The 10,636-nt window shown below is 33.2% G+C and overlaps 1 protein-coding gene across 1 annotated transcript in view; it reads right to left on the bottom strand.

The window, feature by feature from the left end:
• Positions 1-8,626, bottom strand: part of LOC122325309 (mitochondrial basic amino acids transporter-like) — a 90,460-nt gene extending 81,834 nt beyond the window's left edge. Inside the window, exon 1 of the mRNA XM_043220321.1 lies at positions 8,526-8,626. The gene's annotated coding sequence lies outside the window, so the exon portion shown is untranslated. The remainder of the gene's footprint in view (positions 1-8,525) is intronic.
• Between the last annotated feature and the right edge of the window lie 2,010 nt (positions 8,627-10,636).

Consider the following 10,636-nt stretch of genomic DNA (forward strand, 5'->3'; position numbering starts at 1 on the left):
CGACCATTTTAAAATGGTTCTTGTATTTATTTACATGGAGGCATTGTTTAGTGCGCGGCACGCTACCGGACGAACCTTTCTAATAATTCAAATGATTCGAATTCTTAAAGGAGCGCTCGCCGAGGCTCCACTTATTCGATAAAAATACAGTAAAAATCGCTAAATATTATTCGCATTTAGCACAGCTGTTTTCTACGCGACTGTCTGTTAAAATGGAATTTATTTCTGTGATCAAAGCCGAATTTTCAGTCTCCAGTGTCACGTGATTCTCATGCGTTTTATGGGTTACCGTGGAAACAAAAACAACACTTAACCCTTTAACTCCCCCCGTCCCGCCCAAGTATAATTCAATATATTACGATTATATCCTAATCTAATCATGACAAACTATATTTTGTTGGAAAGGCCTAAGAATCTGACAGAACTATATATTCAGATATATATATATATATATATATATATATATATATATATATATATATATATATATATATATATATATATATATATATATTTTTTTGATGTTACAAAATGTGTGCATCATAGTTTTGTCACAAAAATAATTTCCCCCCCGTCACATGTTTTAGTAATCGTCATAAATCATATCCCCTCAAAAGCCTGAAACCTCTAAATTCAGACTTTGGAAATTCGACGCTGCGTTACCATGGAAACGGTACTTTAATATCGCTGCGTTACCATGGAAACGGTACTTCAATATCGCTGTGTTACCATGGAAACGGTACTTTAATATCCCTGCGTTACCATGGAAACGGTACTTCAATGTCGCTGCATTACCATGGAAACGGTACTTCAATATCGCTATGTTACCATGGAAACGGTACTTTAATAATCGCTGTGTCACCATGGAAACGGTACTTCAATATCGCTATGTTACCATGGAAACGGTACTTTAATAATCGCTGTGTCACCATGGAAACGGTACTTTAATATCCCTGCGCTACCATGGAAACGGTACTTTAATATCGCTGTGTTACCATGGAAACGGTACTTTATCGCTGTGTTACCATGGAAACTGTACTTTAATATCGATCGGCGGCCTCCTCTCTGCTTACGAAATTTACATCTTTTAGAATCGAAACTCTTTTTTTATAATCTATAATACATATTCATATTGCCGGACGCTCACGATTCCATATGTGGTGTTTATTTTGGTATAAAAGTAATACCGAGAGAGCGATTTATGCTTTTGTGGCAGGAACTGCACCAAATTAATCAATTTGTGGTGTGACGTCTGAACTAAACTGCATAGGAATCTCTATTTTTAAATATCAACTTCAAATTTGGAACACAACTTTGGATTAAAACCTATTTCGTAAAATGTTTGTTTTATCTAAAATATAGTAAGAATAGCGGTAACTCTTTAGAATAAAATTTAACATGAACTAACAATGAATAATACTTCAACATTTATTAAGCTGAATAATTTAAGCATAAATATAGTGTTACATTTAAAGGCTTTAAGTAAATCTTTAAGCTAATAAAGAAAATGTCGCTGTTGTGTTTTACAGCTACCTTTACCGTAAATTTTTATTGTCACTTTTAATTTTATTTTAATTATTTTGTTTCTTATAACTTACAACTTGCATATAGCATCCACCTTTCCATAAGTACCAGTTCATTTTACAGTAAAAAAATAATAATAATAATAATTAACGAAATAAATAAATAAAAATAAAACTTTGAATGCTTTATTGGTTTTTAAACAAAATAAAACAAAAATTATATTTGCTTACCGTTTATCAAAAAATCAGTTAAAGGTAAAACAAAAATGTTGGAAAAGTCTAGACTGGTACTGACAGGTGAAATAATAGCTTGCAGTGGCAAGATTTCAGTGAGATAAGTCAACTACGCCAAATTGATTTCTCATGAAGTTTCCACGTTTAGAAGAAAGTCTGCGAGGAGCGAGCGCAAACAGATAATTTCCCTCGAGCGTTGTTAGCGGTATCTGTTAAAGCGATCGTCCCCAAACATCAGAAAAACACGCTCAGGGCCACAGAATCAATCACACGGGCGTCCAGATTCACCTCGCGCTCAGGTCAGCGGACCGACAAAACACGGCAGGATTACGTCCCGAAGAAAACAAGGTCTTTTTCTGTGAGCCCGGGCTCCCCGTTCGAGACGCAAGAGAAAAAAAACTAGGGCACATTCTCCACGAAATAACTCAGATTGGCTGAAACGAGCTAAGCAAATTAAGTGGCAAACGGGGCCAGATGAGGCTGTTGTTTTTGGCTTGATCTGAGCTCGGGGATTGTGTCGAGATACTCTCGTGCTCCACATTCGCCGAGAGCTTTCTGATCTTCAAGCGGTCATATGATTACCTTGAGTCACCCCTGGATTCTGCGTCTCCGCTCATAATAGAGGGTTTAATTGGGTAATGCTTGCGGGCCGCTACTCGAGGTCAGCTCATTTATTACATGTGACGCTTCACCAACTAAAGCCGGGGCTCAGCGTTCTGGTAGAAGATCTCAATTCGTGCGCAAAAAGACTCGTTTCGAGCGTTTCTACTGCAAAACGTGACGCTTAATTCGGTGTCGAGGGCTTTGCGCACGGGTCGCGTCAAAAAAAAAACTAACGATTTCACGTTAATCGAGTTCACACACTTTCGTATGTCATTAAGCAATTCGGATTAGGCTCGTTTTTCGACTATTTTATTAACCAGCATTAAAGAAGGGTTAGTAAGTGCTGTAATAAATGTGTTGGTCGTCGTGCGTTCGTGTTAGTGAATGCATTAAAACGTGGCACCTTTCTGTAGAGCGTCACCGAACGTAAATCAAAGCGAAAAAATGTATTTCTTCATCACGGTGTACTATTCAAACGATTACAGTAATTACAAAAGAAACGGTATTTTCCTGCGAAACGCAATCCAATAATCTTTGTTGCAATTCGTAACAATTTCTAAATGTCTAAATGTTGACTGGTTTGTAAATAAAGATGAGTAAAGTGTGCTTTAAAATAGTTTTTAATCTAAAAAGCCACGTTTAAACCAATGTGCTGCTTTTATATAGTAGTCAAACGGCACATCTCAGAGTGAAAATGTGATCTGTACCGAAATATAACGTAGTTACGCACTCATTTAAAACTTTAAGATTGTGTTTTCTCTTCAAAAATTCGACTGAATTTTCTGTTTATTTTTCAAGACTTTCTATGAAGCCTATATAAAGGGTATCCTTAAGGCATTATAAACAATTCTTAATGCATTATGAAAAAAATCCACCTTGTAATGCGTTATAACATCTTACGAACAATCGTTAAAACAACTATAATAGATACGTATTTGTGATTAATCACAACACACAACGACGCACTCTTTCTAAAGCCAATTTTTCAGCGCAACGCACAAACAAGTCATGCGACAGAAGTAATCATTTTTCAGAGTGTCAAATATAACAAAGATTACTAGAATAGACGTTTTAATTCGACGCATTACCTTCCGTTTCTTTGCGAAATTCATTAGAACTGCGTGAATGGTTTCTGTGATATTTGAGGCGATATGCATGATCTGAGGACGCCAACGACATGAAGGTGACCTCATGGCGGCTTTTCGGCATGAATAAAAACTATCCGTCGTCTCAAAACACATCCTGTGGCTGAGAGAGATTGATGAAGAAGAGGAGTAAGTTTAGTTCTAAATGCATGTGTGATTTTGTGCACGGTGATCTATTATTGAAGAGCACGATGTGCGAGTGTTTTGTCTCCGCTTACACGCGTCTGTGTGCTTCCTCGTCACCAGATGGTATTATGCAATGCATCCATCAGAAGCCCCGATGAATGGCTGAAAGGAAATCAAAGGATGTAGGATTTCATTGGGTCTAAAAGCATTGGAAATCTTTATCTTTGCGCAGCGGCTTTTACCGAGTCAAAGGTGAAACGCCTGAGATCAGCGGCAGGATGAGACGCGGTTGTGCACTCGCAGTGATATTTAACATTTTGTGTACGTTTCAGAGTTTTTTTTCGTTCACAAATAAAACGGTAAATAAATGCAATGGGGGAAAACTAAAATAAAAGGTCGCTGTTGCAAAACAAAAACAAAAAAAAATATCCGTTTGACAATAAAAATTTACAATAAAAATACATATTTTTTTAAAGTTCTAAAAGTACTAAGTTAAAAAAACAACGAAAACGCAATAAAAATTTTAAGATGCGATAAATTGAAAACGCTAGTAAAAACATGATTCAAAATTGAACTATGAAATAAAATAAAACTACATTAATCTTGCTCCGCAGACTTAGAGATGATATCAATTTTAGACGATACAATTCACTTTTAATTTATTCCGAGTGGATTTTAATAGAGGTTGTTAAATTTGTGAGCAAATGAAATAAGATACAAAATGAAATGCGGGGATGTATTTTCGAAACGATATAAAACAAGATATTTGTACTGGAAAACAAGCCCCAAAAGTAAACATGTTTTTTGTCGTTATCTGAACTTTTGCCTCTCTGATAAGAGGTCAGAGGTCAAATAAAATGTTTGAACGAATGCGAATCGAAAAACCAAAATGGTCACTGTTGCGAAACGAGCAAAAAGAAAACATAAAAATTTATCCGTTTGATCAATGACAGTAAAAATGTACACTTTAAAAAAAAAACCATACATATACATAAAAAAATACACACATATATATATATATATAAATGTACAGTAAAATTTATATATATATATATATATATATATATATATACACATATATATATATATATATATATATATATATATATATATATATATATATATATATATATATATATATATATCTTTTTATATATATTTGGTAGTTCTAAAGTATAATTAAAAACTATAAAAATGCAATTAAATGTACAGTAAAATTTAAGATGCAATAAATTGAAATTACTTTCAAATAAAATTGAAAACTATATTAATTGCTCTGCACATTTATATATAATATATATATATATTTTAGAGAATGTAACTAACTTGTAATATGTCATTTGTTTCCACACCCAATATGTATTTATCCATTCTGTATGGACTTCACTATATTATTACATTTGTGTTAAAACGGTAGTAAATAAAATAAAATATATTTTTTTAAACAATACCCAAAACACATAAACGTTTTTATTATTAACAAAACCATTCTGGTTACGGCTTGGTCGCCCGACCAAAATAAGAGGTCCGAGGTCAAAGGTCGCTGGAGCATTACGCTTAAAGTGGAGAAAAACAAGGTCAAGATAGCATAAGGTTGACACTGATCAGGTACAGACACAAACAACACAGATAACACTAACACAGCTACTAAGACTCGCTCTAACAGACCCAAAAACAGTAGCATCATTATTGCATTTTACCTCCAAATCCCAGAAGACACTTGTGCTTTCCCACCATTTACCTGCTACGCTTCCCCAAAAACCCCCAGAAGAACAGCCTGGGAACCAGCTAAGACCAGCAAATCAGCTTAGGCTGCTCTGAGAGGTTTTTGTTAGCAGGGTGTTCATTAGAAACATGCCTTAAACACGCCGTTCGACGACAGAACCACAGGCTTTATTGTGAAAATAAACCAAATATGATTTTCTAAACGTTTGGGTTTAGTTCACTTCCACATTGTCCACTTTGCAATTATTTAATAAAATATATTAAATATATAATAAAATATTCCAAATGTACTGGCACTTTCAATAAAATAAAGAAAATAAAGAAAATGAAGAATGACAATTAACAATAATCATTTTAAAGTTGTAAATAAAGCATTTAAATAAACTGCCTAAAAAAGAATCCGGACGTACGTTTTACAAGAAAGTAGTATTTTGTTTATTATATTAAAAAAATGTGTTTCATTCAATATACTGTAACTTCATTGACTATGCAGGTTTTTTTTATTAATTGCAAAATGTCCTAGCAATTTCTGAAAGTTAAATCTGCCAAATTAGTTTTACTTATGTAATGAAAAAAATAAAAAAAATAAAATATATATACATTTTTTGTGAATTAGTGAGTTTTTGCTAGAGCTTTTTTATTTTTTGTTATTATTTGTATTAGGAACTGAAATAAATAGTTTTAAAACTAACAAAAATATAACATAAAAACGTAAAATAATGTTTAAGAATGATAATCAATGAAAATGATCTCAATACAGTTCTTAAATTTAAATAAAATGCTAATTAAATATCCTGTAAAATGTAAAGATGTGAGCATATTATATATTATAGTTAATATATATATATTTTTATATTTGTAAAATGTACACTAAAATTAAATATGCATGAAATATAAATTATATAAAAAATATAATATAAATATTTTTACTATTAATGAAGTTTACAAGCAATTTCCGAGCGAAAACCTTTTTTCACTGCACTAGCTCAAAGTCCGTTCTTCTGAGCAAATAATAAAAGAAACGTGTTTCGGAGCCTAGAGCTATTTTTTAAAATTGAATTTAAGCTCGTTTTAATGCATTCTGCAGACGCTTTTATCCAAAGAGATGTGCAAGAGAGGAGTTCATCGGGAAGAAATCTAATTTTGAGACATCCCGACCTAACCAAGATGCCTTTGATCAGAAGAACGTGTCCCGCTGCCCGCGGCGCCGCCGGTCGAAGGCCAGAGGAAAGAGAAGCAAAACAAGCTTCCTGTTTTGGGAGAGAAACAGACACGTAGTCCCACTCGGACCGCTCCGGCCTGACATCTGCATCCCGCGTTGCCATGGGAACCATGTTGCTATGAGATCAATCTATTTGTGCCGCAGAGACACAATAGAGCATCTTTGTTCAAAAACGCTCTTATCCGTCGACGGTCGTCCGGCAAACAGACCGCTTAGAGATTTCGATGCGCAGACACTACTAGAAAGGATGCTCCCTACATACTAAGGTCGAAACACGAGAAACGCTGACAGCAGAACTCGTATCATTTAGGCTATTGAAACAAACCCACCAATTGTTTTATGGGTAGAAAGTCGATTGAAATGAACGGTTTGCCTTCGTTCGAGTAGAACTAGCTTTATGTCACACACACAGAACTGTATTTACGGCAACCCGTCAAAATAAAAGCCCGGTTTAATTTGAAGCCATTATGCCCATTGATATTTTTCTGTACATAGTGCACTACTAGCCTACTAAAATGATTATTATTTATTTTTTCGAGGAATAATCAGAGCGTTTCTTCCATGATTTAATTTTAATAGCAAGTCAAAAAAAAAAGTTTGCTTAATTTTTTAGAAGTTAAAAGATGGAAAATGTACGTTTTGTGCCTTCGTTTGATAATTAAACCACTGAGGAAAAAACATGAGGTTCTTTAAGATGACATTTAATAAATTGAGTCGTTTTATGCATTTAAATGATCGTTCAAATAAGACATGCTAAAGCACAGAATTTGGTAGCAATAAAAATAAAAAATAAAAAATAAAAAGGCCCTAAACGTGTAATTTTTGTTGAACTTGAATGTAAAAATGTAAATGTTTTGTGATTTTTTTGATTAATAAAGTTTAATTGAGTTTTGAAAATATTAAAACTGAATTTGGGTTTTATATATATATATATACACACACACACATTTATATATTTTTTTCTCTTTTTTCACTGGAGCTGCATTTATCTGAGCATGAATAGAGTAAAAACGGTGAAATATTATTAGAGTTTTAAGCAGCTGTTTTCCGTGTGAATATCTATTCAGCTGTAATTCATTCCCATCATCAAAAGCTGTATTTTCAGCATCATTACTCCAGTCTTCAGCGTCACACGATCTTCAGAAAGCGAGTTTAAAAGAACAGCGTTTATTAGAAACAGAAATCTTTTGTAACATCATAAATGTCACTTTTGATCCATTTGATGCATCCCTAATAAATATATTATTAAATAAATATAATTTTTTAACTTTAATAAATAACCGGAGTAATGAGGCTGAAAATTCCACTTTAAAATAATTTTTAATTTTTTAATAAAATAAATGCAGACCCTGATACCGCGTGTGTGTCTCTAAAATAATTATCATGTTTAATTAGCCGTAAATAAATTAGGCACATCGTATATTCGTTAACAAAAAAATTAAATGCTAAAAAAAAAACCTTTTGCGTCAAGTAACGTCATTCACTTTCTGTGTAATAACTGAACCGCTCCGGTGTTTTGTGCGCCTCTCGAAGAACTCGACGTCTGATTTCGGGGCAGATGCGAGCTGCTTCGGAGGAGATGTTCTCAGTTATGTAAAGTCCTACGTTTGCAGCGTCAGATGTTGCCGGGCTTCCCTCTGGGAGCTCTTTAGCATCTATTCAAAGAAACCGCATTCATCTGTTCCACGAGGAGCGAAGCAGCTCCTCTAATGGAAGCGGCGTGATGCCCACAACCGAGACAGCTCTTCCCGAGTCCTCCCACATGCCCAGAGGTTACTTTGCATAACCGTGACGCATTTCCAGCAGAGGTGGAGGATCCCGGGAGAGACGTGCGCGTTCGGCTGGATATCTATCGGCTTTAATGCACGGAGAAAATCTGCTTATTTCCTCGGCCCGACCCCGGCGTGACCTCTGATTTCCGCCCATCTGCAGCGGCGATTAACTGACCTGGAGTCAGCGGAGTGGAGGGAGCGCGCCCAGGGCTTTTACTCGGCAGCTGATGAGGTCCGTGTCCTGAAGTGACTCCGATCCGTGACTCACGCCGCAGAGATCCTGCTTCCCGCTGCTGCTCTGCTGCATCCACCTGAACGACACACACAGCGGCGTTCAGTGCCTCGTCTGGCAGCGGGGGTTGTTTTTGTTTTTTTTTTACTGAAATCTGTTTGTAGCATAGGACTTTTTTTGCACATGAACAAAAAAAAAAAAAAAAACATGGCAAAAAAAAAGAGAAAAAAATAAAATAAATCTAAAAATATATATATATATATATGGAAAATTATGACACTGTTAGCAGTATACTTAATATACCTTTTGTTAAAATAATACATGTAATGCCCATAAATCATAAAAAATTTAAAGATAAATAAATAAAAATATATATTTTTATATATTATATATTTATATATATATATATATATATATATATATATATATATATATATATATATATATATATATATAAACACATATAATTCTGATTTATGGTGACATTAGGTTTGCATATCATCACGCACCATTTTATCATTTTATCGATAAAAATGCATTTAAATCATACTGTAAATATTTCAAGCTGTACATTTATTTAGTTTGCATTAAATCATTATACATTATAAAGGTTATTTACTAAAATGTACTTAAAGAATACTGTATATTATATATACAGCGTAATTGGTTCTAAATGAAAAATTATTTTAGTTGAAACCTTTGTCAAAATATATTATAAAAGGTACATTAATGAAAATGTTTATAATTTTTTTCAATTATTTGTATGTATTTTTTTGGGGGAAATGCAATTGAAGCATATTGTAAATAAATATTCTGCAAACTTCTATAAAATGAAAAATATATTTTTTATTTAAAATAGTTGTATTTAAAAAATGTATGGCATTATAAAATATGCACTTAATAATAAACATTTTATAATCATGTTTATTATTCACCAAAATGTATTTAAAGCATACCGTTAAATTTTAATAAAAATACATTTTATTTTTTTCATTATTTGTAAATGAACACACAACCTTTATTTACAATGCCAAAAATATTTTTTAAATTAAATATGCAATATAAAAAAATGTATCATCTAAATAAAACATTATGTATGGCCAACATATTTTAGATATATATATATATATATATATATATATATATATATATATATATATATATATATAAATAATATTTCCCTGGCCATGTTTTGAGCATTTTAAAATGCATTCAAAGAAACGTCAGAAATGTGAGATTCCCGGGAATGAATTTAATAAGAAACTGTGGAAGTCTGTAGTGAGGGCAGGGAAGGTTTTCTGAGGTTAACTTCCGTTCTGCTGATAATATCCAGTAATCCAACAGATACGGAGAACAGCGCAGATCGCGATTAGTTCTTCATCCACTTCAAATCAAACTTATTAGTGTGCTTGAGGATCAGTGGGTGGTTTTACGGCGTAATCCAGCTGTGAGCGCGGGAATCACGCTTGATCCTGACTCGCACTAACCTAAACCTCACCCTTTAATACACGGGCGACCTGAAACGACTCGCCGTGAACACACAAACACTGCTGCGGCCTCGTCTCCTTCATATCTACAGCTGAGGCTTAAGTGGCATTGACTTCTGAAAGAACACGTTTCTAATAGGGCTTCAAAATATATGTGACCCTGGACCACAAAACACACAATATAACAACCACTTAGGGCTGGTTCTGTGGTCCAGGGTTCACGTAGTGTTCAAAATGAAGACAGGCGAAGATTATATATGCACACACTTTAAACGTAGATTTATTTATTATTATTATTATTATTTTCTTTTTACAGAAATGAAGCATACTGTAAATGAAAAGACAATTATATATGTATTTTTTCCTTTAGGATTTATAACAAAAATATATACTATATTCAAAGCTAATATATAATTTATATAATATATACTATAAAAATATATTTAGTATTTTTAGTGTTAACTTAAACTTGTGTACATATATATATATATATATATATATATATATATATATATATATATATATATATATATATTTTTTTTTTTAACTTATATATTTATATTTTAT

The sequence above is a fragment of the Puntigrus tetrazona genome, chromosome 20, assembly GCF_018831695.1.
Source record: "Puntigrus tetrazona isolate hp1 chromosome 20, ASM1883169v1, whole genome shotgun sequence".
NCBI lineage: Eukaryota > Metazoa > Chordata > Actinopteri > Cypriniformes > Cyprinidae > Puntigrus > Puntigrus tetrazona.